This window comes from Pteropus vampyrus, unplaced genomic scaffold (assembly GCF_000151845.1).
Source record: "Pteropus vampyrus isolate Shadow unplaced genomic scaffold, Pvam_2.0 Scaffold801, whole genome shotgun sequence".
NCBI classification, from domain to species: domain Eukaryota; kingdom Metazoa; phylum Chordata; class Mammalia; order Chiroptera; family Pteropodidae; genus Pteropus; species Pteropus vampyrus.
The window spans coordinates 7,859-17,551 of record NW_011889582.1 but is presented as its reverse complement, the minus strand read 5'-3'; the positions used below and the strand labels follow the sequence as shown (position 1 = coordinate 17,551).

At 60.4% G+C, this 9,693-nt stretch overlaps 1 long non-coding RNA gene across 1 annotated transcript in view; it reads left to right on the top strand.

The window, feature by feature from the left end:
* Positions 1–3,417, top strand: part of LOC105309612 — a 49,120-nt gene extending 45,703 nt beyond the window's left edge. The window contains exons 2-3 of the long non-coding RNA XR_897405.2: positions 1,490–1,543; positions 2,821–3,417. This is a non-coding gene — a long non-coding RNA (uncharacterized LOC105309612). The remainder of the gene's footprint in view (positions 1–1,489; positions 1,544–2,820) is intronic.
* Positions 3,418–9,693: the final 6,276 nt, after the last annotated feature.

Sequence of the window (9,693 nt, the reverse complement as noted above, 5' to 3'; positions counted from 1 at the left end):
ATCCCAGCCTGTGCCAGGACGCGGGGGCTTCTGGGCTCTTCCCTGCCGCCCTCTGGGGCCAGCGGCCTTCCTCAGGCACCCGCTCCGGGTCGCCGCGCTAACTCAGGCGAAGGAACACCCTTTAGTCCACGCACTGAGCCCCGAACCGCTCTTTGGGGTGCGGGGATGGTGGGGCTTGGGGGCGAGGAGGACATCCTGTTGGATGTCAGGTGGCCCCCCGGTTCTGGAGGCGCCGTTGCCTTTCTGCTTCCTAGTCACCGACGAGGCCCTTCTCGCCATCCAGGTCGTGCAGGCGGTGACAGCAAGGTGACATCGTGAGGGGGCAGAGGCGGCAGAGGCGCCTGCGCCCTCGGGGCCCCTGCAGACCGGCGCGGCTGCGGCCTGCGGCTCGGGCAGACGGGAAGATGCTTCGCCTTCTGGGCGGTGGCCGGTCATTTTCCTGTCCATCTGGGCCAGAGGTGTCTGCACGGGGCAGTTTGGGGTGTCAGGGACACCCCCACATTCTCTATTTAACCCACTGCCGGCATGTCTGTTTGGGGGGATGACAGTGGTATGGGACCGAGAGCAGACGCGGCCTCTGCGATGGAGCAGAAGCCGTTGTCCAGTAGCCCCCCCAAGAAGACACCACCCCTGTGCCAGTAGGACGCCACCCCTGTGCCATGCCCGTGACTCGGGCCTGGGACCAGGTGAACTCCCAGCAAGTGCCCCGTGGAGGACTCACCCTCGCCCGCGTCCCCCGCCCAGGGCCCCGAGCCCCGCACTGTGGTTGTGAGGACACACGCCCTTACAGCTTATTCCGAGCCCAAGAGCGGTCAGGTGTGACATTTGAGACCGGCGAGGCCCCGCCCTCCTGCCTCATCGCAGGCCACTCGCTCTGTGGTCACCTGCTGCCCCCACCCCCACTTCCCGATCCAACCCGGGGCCTCGAAGCCCTGACCCACTGGCCCGCCTTCACCGCACATTTGCCACGCTGCCCGTGGGGGAGGCTGCGAAGCCTGTGGCCCGCCCTCCTCTCTTGGTGACCCCACCCTGCCCCAGCGGAGGGGAGGGCCACGAACTCGGGCGGGGGGCAGTGCGAGGGGCCCCCTGCCTTTCCCTTTCCATTACTCTCTCCTCGGCCCCCTCCCCAGACACCAGCTCTGCAGACCAGCGGGTCGGCGGGCCGTGCTGTGGGGGTGCAGATCCATGAGGGTTTTGAGGGGCTCTGCTGAGACGCGGTCAGCCTCTCTTTCCAGAATGGTGCGGAAGCCATCGTCGCTTTATTGGCCCAGCGCGATGTTCTTAACGCAACAATTACCGGACGAATGGCTAAAGAAACATCTTGTTTCTTTCGGGTCGTTTCTGATGGTCCTGTTGGAATTCTAGTCGGTTCCCTCTTACAGGGAATTCAGAGCTTCGCAGCCATTACGATTCTGCACTTGTAGGAGCTGTGAGCACCTGTGTGGTTTCTGAGACCAAAGTAATCTCTTTTAATTCTGTTTTATTCTAGGAAGATTTCGTCACCAGGAGCTTTTTCTGGATACTACTAAGCCACCCGTTTTCGGTAAGGACTGTGGGGTAGCCTTGCACGGAGCGAGGCTCTGCCTCTGACGTGTGCGAATGGGGCTGTGTTAAGGGACTTTCAGGTGGGACTGGGCGGCCACCGTCGCTACGGGCAGGGGAGCTGCGATGTATAATTAATTCATAGTCTGAGCAGGGGACTTTGAAGCTGGGGTTGGATTCACGGCCACGGAACCAACGGAAACTCTGGGACGCTGAGCCAAAGACGCTCGCGGGGGTAAAAAGAGCCCCCCGGCTCGTCATGGCTGAGGGGCGGCCCGTGTCGCTGTGGCCCTGTGGCCCTCGTCGCACTGGCCCACGGCCGGCACTCGGCTTGTCCTCACCGCCAGCGAGATGTGGGAGCAGATTTGCGTGCTCTCTGCAGCCCACCTGCCGGCCGAGTGCCGGGCCGGGGAGATTTGCGGAGGTGGCTTCTGGGCCACGCGCGATGGGGGCTCTTCCCCTTGGGCCCGAGACGCCCCGGAGGTTGGTCGAGGGGGCCGGTGCGCAGGCCGGGCACGTGTGGGGCGAGAGCACGTTAGAGGCGAGAGGCCGAGCAGGTCTGAGCTTCCGGAGGATTCTGTGGCTCTTACGCACTCAGGGGAGGGGACGAATGCTGGTCAGATGGGGCAGCGCTGGGCGGCAGTCGACGCTGTCACACGGAGGGTGGCTTCGGGGAGAGGGACAGGGCACATTCGTAAGGCGGTTAAGAGATGCCGAACCATGGGCCCATCGAACGGAACAGGACGAAGCTTCTCAGGACCTGCCTGATTGTAACGGGTTTGGGCGTCAGAGTAAACGGGTCTCGTTCTGAACTTTTCCGCTGTTACCAGCTTTTAAAGTCTGTGAATTTACTTTTGCGGTCCCAACAAATCCATTTCCATCCCGTTTGATTTTCTGTTTCGAGTCGTAAACACGTTTCAGCCTTCAATGCGGTAGATGAATCGGCCACCCTCAGCTGTGAAAACGCTCGAGCATTTGGGCGGTTCTGGGAAAGGGGGAGATTGTGTTTGAACCAGCGCTAAGGGTGGCCGGCAGGGGAGGTGTTGCTTATGGGGGAGCAGTCCCGGCGATGACGGTGCCGTTCCCATGTCCCGGGGGCCCAGGCTCCCTCCCCGACCCCAAATCATCCGCTCGTAGGACCCGTCCACTGTGAAATCGGCTTCTGGAAGTTTTTCTCCAGGCAGCGGGGTCCTCATTGCATTCCGTGCGGCCGCAGGGCCATTCTGTTGGTGCCTCTAAGGTCTAAGGTGTTTTTTTTCTTTCTCGGCCCCAAAAAAGACGTAGCGGAATTTTTGCGTGTCCATCGGAAGTGCTGTTAGAATGCCCGGCTCCTGGATCACGCTCACCCGTCCGCGGTGCCGGGGGACTGTCCCTCCGTGAGTACACGCGTCACTTCTCCGCAGCTTCCCTGCAGAAGACCACGTTTCTCCCGTGGTGATGAGAGGGGTGTTTTTCGATGTCCATTGTGCCGGAATGAATCTCTGAGGACAGAAGAGGCCTGGCTTTATTTATGTTCTACTGCAAATGCACCATTTTGTCATTTCGGAGGACCGATGCGCAGCGTGTGTGCCTGACACCTTTTCACAGGGTTGCCCTGCGAATGTGCACATTGGGGGCTCCGTCCCATTTTTTGTCCCCTGGGAGAATTAAATCCTGGGCCTCACCCTTCCTATGACGTCTGTCCTATTAGGCCTTCGATCTGTAAAATGGGCGACTTCAGCGATTATCCTGAAGGAACGTTGGGGAAATTCCTACGCTGCGTTGAAATCATGGGCAAGTCTCAGAAAATGCGTTAGGTTAGAAGATGCATTCGCGATGGTGGCCGGCTGAGGGGTTGTCAGCGTGCCTTTGCCCGGACGGAAACACATAAAAATGCCGTGTGAAATCTGGCCAAGAATATTCCTAAAATGTAAGGACCCACAAAAGGCAGAGAATTCCCAGCTAGCAGGTGTCGAGAGGAGGACGGAGCTGGAGCGTTAAGGGGGCAGGGCAGCGAGCCTCCCAATGGAAAGACTGGGGTGTTTGCCGGGGGAGACGGAGGGACAGGCGGACAGGGTGGCAAGCCAGCAGCAAACCCTCGGCACGGAACCCAGAGGGTGGCAGAGATGCGTTCTATGCGGGAATGACGGGTGGTTCCTCCCGCGCGGCGGGGCTGGGCGTCGGGGTGGGGGGATCCTAACCGGGTCGTCCCCGTGGGACAGATAAAACGAGGTCCTTGCCTGGTGGCGCACACGCAGGCAAACGTCAGGAGAGTGACGAGCGTGACGTTACACGTCAACCTAGACAAAGGGCGGAGCGTTCAAACGCGCGGGGCCCGTCCGTGCGGCCTTCGGGTAGGAGCAGGTAACACACACGCACACACACACACACACACACACACACACGGACACACACGGACACACGTGCGCACACCGACGTCGTAAAAGAAAGGACCGATTCGTGGAGCGTCAGTGTTAGCGACTCCTTTAAGACAGGAGGCGCTAGGTAAAGTGTAAAGCGCACCGCCAACTGGAATGAACGTCCCACAAACGAGCGCCTGCTGCCGGGGCTCAGTGTCCTGTCGCGCGAAGACCTCTCTCAGATCGAGGCGACAATGGCTGGACCGTGAACCGTGGCAGAAACCACGGGGCGGGGGAGGGGCCGGGCCGTCGGTGCAGCCCGATGGGCGTCTTCGTGGACACCGGTGAGGGACCTCGCGCGTGCCCACGCCAGCTCCCTGCCCCAGCGCGTGTGTGTGTGCCTGCGTGCGTGCGTGCGTGTGTGCCTGCATGCGTGCCTGTGTGCGTGTGTGTGCCTGCGTGCCTGCGTGCGTGTGTGCCTGCGTGCGTGCGTGCGTGTGTGCCTGCGTGTGTGCCTGCGTGCGTGCGTGTGTGCGTGCGTGCCTCTGGCAGGGCCGTCTCGCCACCGTCTACTGGGATGGCAGTCATCATCAACACCCCAACCTGACTCCCCGGTCACCGTTTTACAGGCGGTTCCGTGTTCGCCTCTTCATCGAGATGGTTCGGATCCCCCGCCCCCGGCCCCGTCGCGTGGGAGGAGCCGCCCGTCATTCCCGCGTGCGGTGTGGCGAGCTGGGCCGTGAACCGTGGCAGAAACCACGGGGAGGGGGAGGGGCCGGGCCATTGGTGCAGCCCGCTGGGCGTCTTCGTGGACACCGGTGAGGGACCTCGCGCGTGTCCACGCCAGCTCCCTACCCCAGCGCGTGCGTGCCTGCGTGTGTGTGCGTGTGCGTGCCTGCGTGCGTGTGTGTGCCTGCGTGCGTGCGTGCGTGCCTGCGTGCGTGTGTGTGCCTGCGTGTGTGCGTGCGTGTGTGCGTGCGTGCGTGCGTGCCTGCATGCGTGTGTGTGCCTGTGTGCGTGCCTGCGTGCGTGCGTGCGTGCGTGCGTGCGTGTGTGCCTGCGTGCGTGCGTGCGTGCGTGTGTGTGTGCGTGCGTGCCTGCGTGCGTGTGTGTGCCTGCGTGCGTGCGTGCGTGCGTGTGTGCCTGCGTGTGTGCCTGCGTGCGTGCGTGTGTGCGTGCGTGCCTCTGGCAGGGCCGTCTCGCCACCGTCTACTGGGATGGCAGTCATCGTCAACACCACAACCTGACTCCCCGGTCACCGTTTACAGGCGGTTCCGCGTTCGCCTCTTCATCGAGATGGTTCGGATCCCCCGCCCCCGGCCCCGTCGCGTGGGAGGAGCCGCCCGTCATTCCCGCGTGCGGTGTGGCGAGCTGGGGCACCTGCGCACACCCGTGTTACGATCACTGCAGTCCAGGCGGTAGACACACCGTCCCCTCCAAAAGCTCTGTCTGCCCCTTGTTTTTCTTCCGGTTATTTCGGTAAGAACAGTTCACACGGGACCTACCTGCTTACAAATCCTGCACCTTACTGATAACCACGGGCGCCGTGTCGCACGACAGACGTCCGGACCGTATTCATCTTACACAGCTGACACTGTGCGCTCACTGAACAGCAGCTCCCCCCCTGCGGCCACCGTCCTGCCGTGGCCACCACCCCCCATCCACTGGTGGCAAAGGGTGGCCTGTCCGTTTCGAAGGCCGACCGGCCTCCCATCGTACACAGAGACCGCGTTTCCTTTATCCCTCCGTCCGTCGATGGACGTTTGGGTGAATGTTACCTCTTGGCCGAGTGAGCGGGCTGCGCACGTGGCCCTGGCCCGGCTCTGTCGACACCGGCGTCCGGTCACTGCTCTTCTCGGCCATGGGGCCCCCTCTTCCGTGCGCTTCTCCCCGTCTTGACAGACGAGGCTCGTGGCCACCACATGGGGGCTTTAGCTGGACATTTTTGCCACATCTTGGCCTGTTCTGCGCTTTCCTGTCTGTGGCCTTGGAACCAGCTCGCTCCCCGTCCTTCCCCACATCCGGCCCTCTGCCCCGCGCAGCCTGGCCGTGCAGGACGTCTGTCGCCCCCACTCGGCCCCAGCGACCCAAACTCCCACGTGCTCGCTCGCCCCGTCTGGAAAGTGGGTGCTCGTGGTTTTGGGGGGACCGTCGTGAGAATGGACCGCAGCACGGGCGCGGCGTGCGGCGCACACGACGGCACCCAGTGTCCTTCCGGGGAGAGGGCACAGAGAGGACCGGCGTGGGCCACCAGGACCCGTGTCCAGACCCGGCGAGTGCGCTTTCGAGCACCGGGAAGCGCCTGCTGCGACGCCAACTTGTTTTTAACAGACGCACGTCCTGGAGAGAAAAAGTCACCAATGCCGTCTTCGAAAAGGTGAAAAACGGGTTAAGAAAAAACACCGTGAGCGTCACTGGGTTGGCCCAGCGCGGTCAGCGCGTTAAATCGGAAGAAGTGGGCCGTCTCCGTCTTTAACTTTTTATGAGTGACGTTCAGATCGAAGTAGTTACATCCGGTTCTAATTAATTACACGAGATTAACGGCGACATTCTCAGTCCGAGTTCGGTGGCGTCCCATGAGACCCCGCGTTCAGAGCGGCCTGGGACACAAGTCTCTTCTGCCCCCCCACAGCCAGTCGCAGTGCGCCCTGTCCAGGGCCTGGAGCGGACCTGCGAGACAGTGACATGCGACACAGTGACACGCGCGCACGGCGGGGTCCGCTCTCAGCCCGCCGCCTCTGCGGGGACTGGCTGGTTGGCAGCATGCGCGTTTGCCGAGGACCCCAAGTCCGTCCGAGCGGCTCCACGGGTCCCCTCCGGTGGCAGAGCGAACCACGAGGAGTGTTTTCGTACGGTCCGGGGCTGCCGCAGACTGACCTCTGTCCTCAGGAGACAAGTCACTGATGTCCTTCCGTCAGTTCACATGTCCGCAGGGTGCAGACAGGGACGGGGGGATTCGGGGGGGCGCAGACCGCCCCAGGCCCAGCCCCGCGTCGGCGGGAACGGTGCTCTGTGACCCGAGGCCTCGACAAAGGATTGGGGGTCGGAGGACTGGGGGCTCTTGTTTGACGGGCGGCGTCAGCTCTGCCGGGTGAGGAGAGGTCGGGTGGCCGTGGGGTGGTGGCGGGCACATGGCTCGGATGCGCCGCGTGCCCCGGCTCAGGCCCTTGGACCCGTTCACACGAAGCTCTCACGCCGGGTTCAGTTCACCACAGATAAGAGGGAGAGGCCCCTGCGCCGGATCTGGTGCGCACGGCTGAATCGCCGTTTAAAGGACGGTCGCACGGCCACAGAGCCGCCCGGCACACGTGGCTCCTCCCTGCCGTTACTCCCACGCCCCGTCCGGCCTCCCACCGCGCTGGGACTGGCTCTGTGGTCTGTCCCCTCCCGTAATCCCCCACGCGCCACCGTGACCGCGTCTCTGTGCTCCTTCCCGGCTGGCCCAGGCAGGATGCTGCCGTCCTGGGCGGTGTGTGCGTGTGAGTGCGTGTGTGTCTGTGCTGTGTGTGTGCGTGTGAGTGCGTGTGTGTCTGTGCTGTGTGTGTGCGTGTGAGTGCGTGTGTGTCTGTGCTGTGTGTGTTTTGTGCATGTGTGTGTGTGTATGTGGTGTGTGTCTGGTGTATGTGTGGTTTGTGCGTGTGTGTGCGTGTTTTGTACGTGTGCGTGTGAGTGTGTGTGTGTCTGTGGTGTGTGTGTCTGTGGTATGTGTGTGAGCCTCTGTAAGTGGTGTGTGTGTTTTGTGCATGTGGGCATGTGAGTGGGTATGTGTGTGTGTATGTAGTGTGTGTGTGAATGTCTCTGTAGTGTGTGTTTTGTGCGTGTGTGCGTGTGTATGTGTATCCGGTGTGTGCGTCTGTAAGTGGTGTGTGTGTTTTGTTCATGTGTGCATGTGGGTGGGTGTGTGAGTGTGTGTGTATCTATGTGGTATATGTGTGTTTTGTGCATGTGTGTGTGTGTGTATGTGGTGTGTGTCTGGTGCATGTGTGGTTTGTGCATGTGTGCATGTGTGCGTGTGTGTGTTTTGTGCGTGTGTGAGTGTATATGTGGTGTGTGTGCATGTGTGTGTCTGTGGTGTATGTGTGGTGTGTGCGCGTGTGTGTTTTGTGCATGTGTGAGAGTGTGTGTGTCTGGTGTGTGTCTCTGTGGTGTATATGTATGTGGTATGTGTGTGAGCGTCTGTAAGTGGTGTATGTGTGTTTTGTGCATGTGTGTGTGTATGTGGTGTGTGTGCATGTGTGTGTCTGGTGTATGTGTGGTTTGTGCGTGTGTGTGTATGTGGTGTATGTGTGTGTGTGCGTTTGTGTGTCTGTAATGTATGTGTGATGTGTGTGCATGTGTGTCTGTGCTGTGTGTGTGCTGTGTGCGTGTGTGTGCGTGTGTGTGTCTGTGCTGTGCGTGTGTTTTGTGCATGCGTGTGTGCGTGTGCGCGCGTGTGTGTGGCAGAAGCCAGCTGGCCCCTCCGTCCAGAACCTGAACTAGTGGAAGGGACCGTGGCCTGTCTTCCTCCCCGAGCGTCCTTGGCCGCGGGTGCACCAGGCCTCAAGGCCCGGGGAGGCCTGACCCACAGGGCATTACGGTGACAGCAGGCGGGGCCCACGCTGCGGTGTCCTGTCCGGTGCCACCCCGGTCGCCTGCCCTCACTGACAGTCCACACCTGCTGCTGACCCACCGCACTGACCAGTGCTGGCGCTGGGAGGGGCCCACCAAGCCTTTGTTCCGAATAGTGCGCAAAACCAGGGACACCGGCCGTGACGTTTTTGTAAAATTAGCTTTTCGTTTGAAGTACAAAAATCCCAAGTGTTTATGGCCACGAATTTTCTGTACGTGAATACATGCGTGTAACTGCCACCCAAGAGAAGAAAAAAGCACTAGAACCAAGAATTCCCCCGTCCCCTGCCAGCCGCAGCCTCCGTGCCCACAGGTGACGAGAATCCTATCACCGGCTACTATTTTTGCTAACTTTTAGAATTTCTTGAATGAAAATCTCCACCGTGTACTCATTCGCGGCAGCTTCTTTTGCTCAGTGACGGTCGTTGAAGGGTGTTGAGCGTGGCGGTGGCTCACTGGCTGTCACTGTCATGAAGTGTGACCCCGCGTCAGGAACTTATCCATCCTCCTGTCGAGGGACATTTGGTTCTCTTCCAGTGTCGGGTCACAGTTGCCACTGCGAGCGTCGGTGTGCTCACCGTTGCTTTTCTGTTGAGTGTTTCCCTAGGGATGGACTTATCGATAGGTCAGAGGTCATGGCTGCGTTTACGTCTGGGTGAACACTGCTGGCCACTTCTAGTCCTAACAAGTCACACTGCCCCCTGCGGGTGTCTGAGTTCCACGTCCTTGCTGCTAATCGGTGGCCTCAGGCCTTTTAATCTCATCTCGACGGGCGTACACCGGGATCCGGTGGTCTTAGCTCGCATTTCACTGAGGACCGGTACCGCTCAGTATCTTTCTTTGTCTGTTTTTATTGTCCTTTTGGGTGTCATCTTTTGCCCAATTTGTTGCTGTCGGGTTTTCTTTACATAGTCAGCACCTGCGACCTTTGTCAGATGGGTGAATCGGAAATGTTTTTCTCACACTCCTCGCTTTCCGAGGTGTTTTTGATGGAGAGAATGTCGCGAATCTTTTGCTGTGAGGTGATGCTTTTGGTGCTGTTGGGGAAGTCCCTGCGTGCCCCAGGAGCACCTTCTCCTGTGCGGGCGTCTCGAGCTTTCTCGTTGGACCTGTCGCTTACATCTCCTGGATGCCGGGAAGTGGACGTCGAGACTCGTTTTTCTAACGATGCTTTTTCCGTCGATCCAGCACAGTCTCTGTGTCC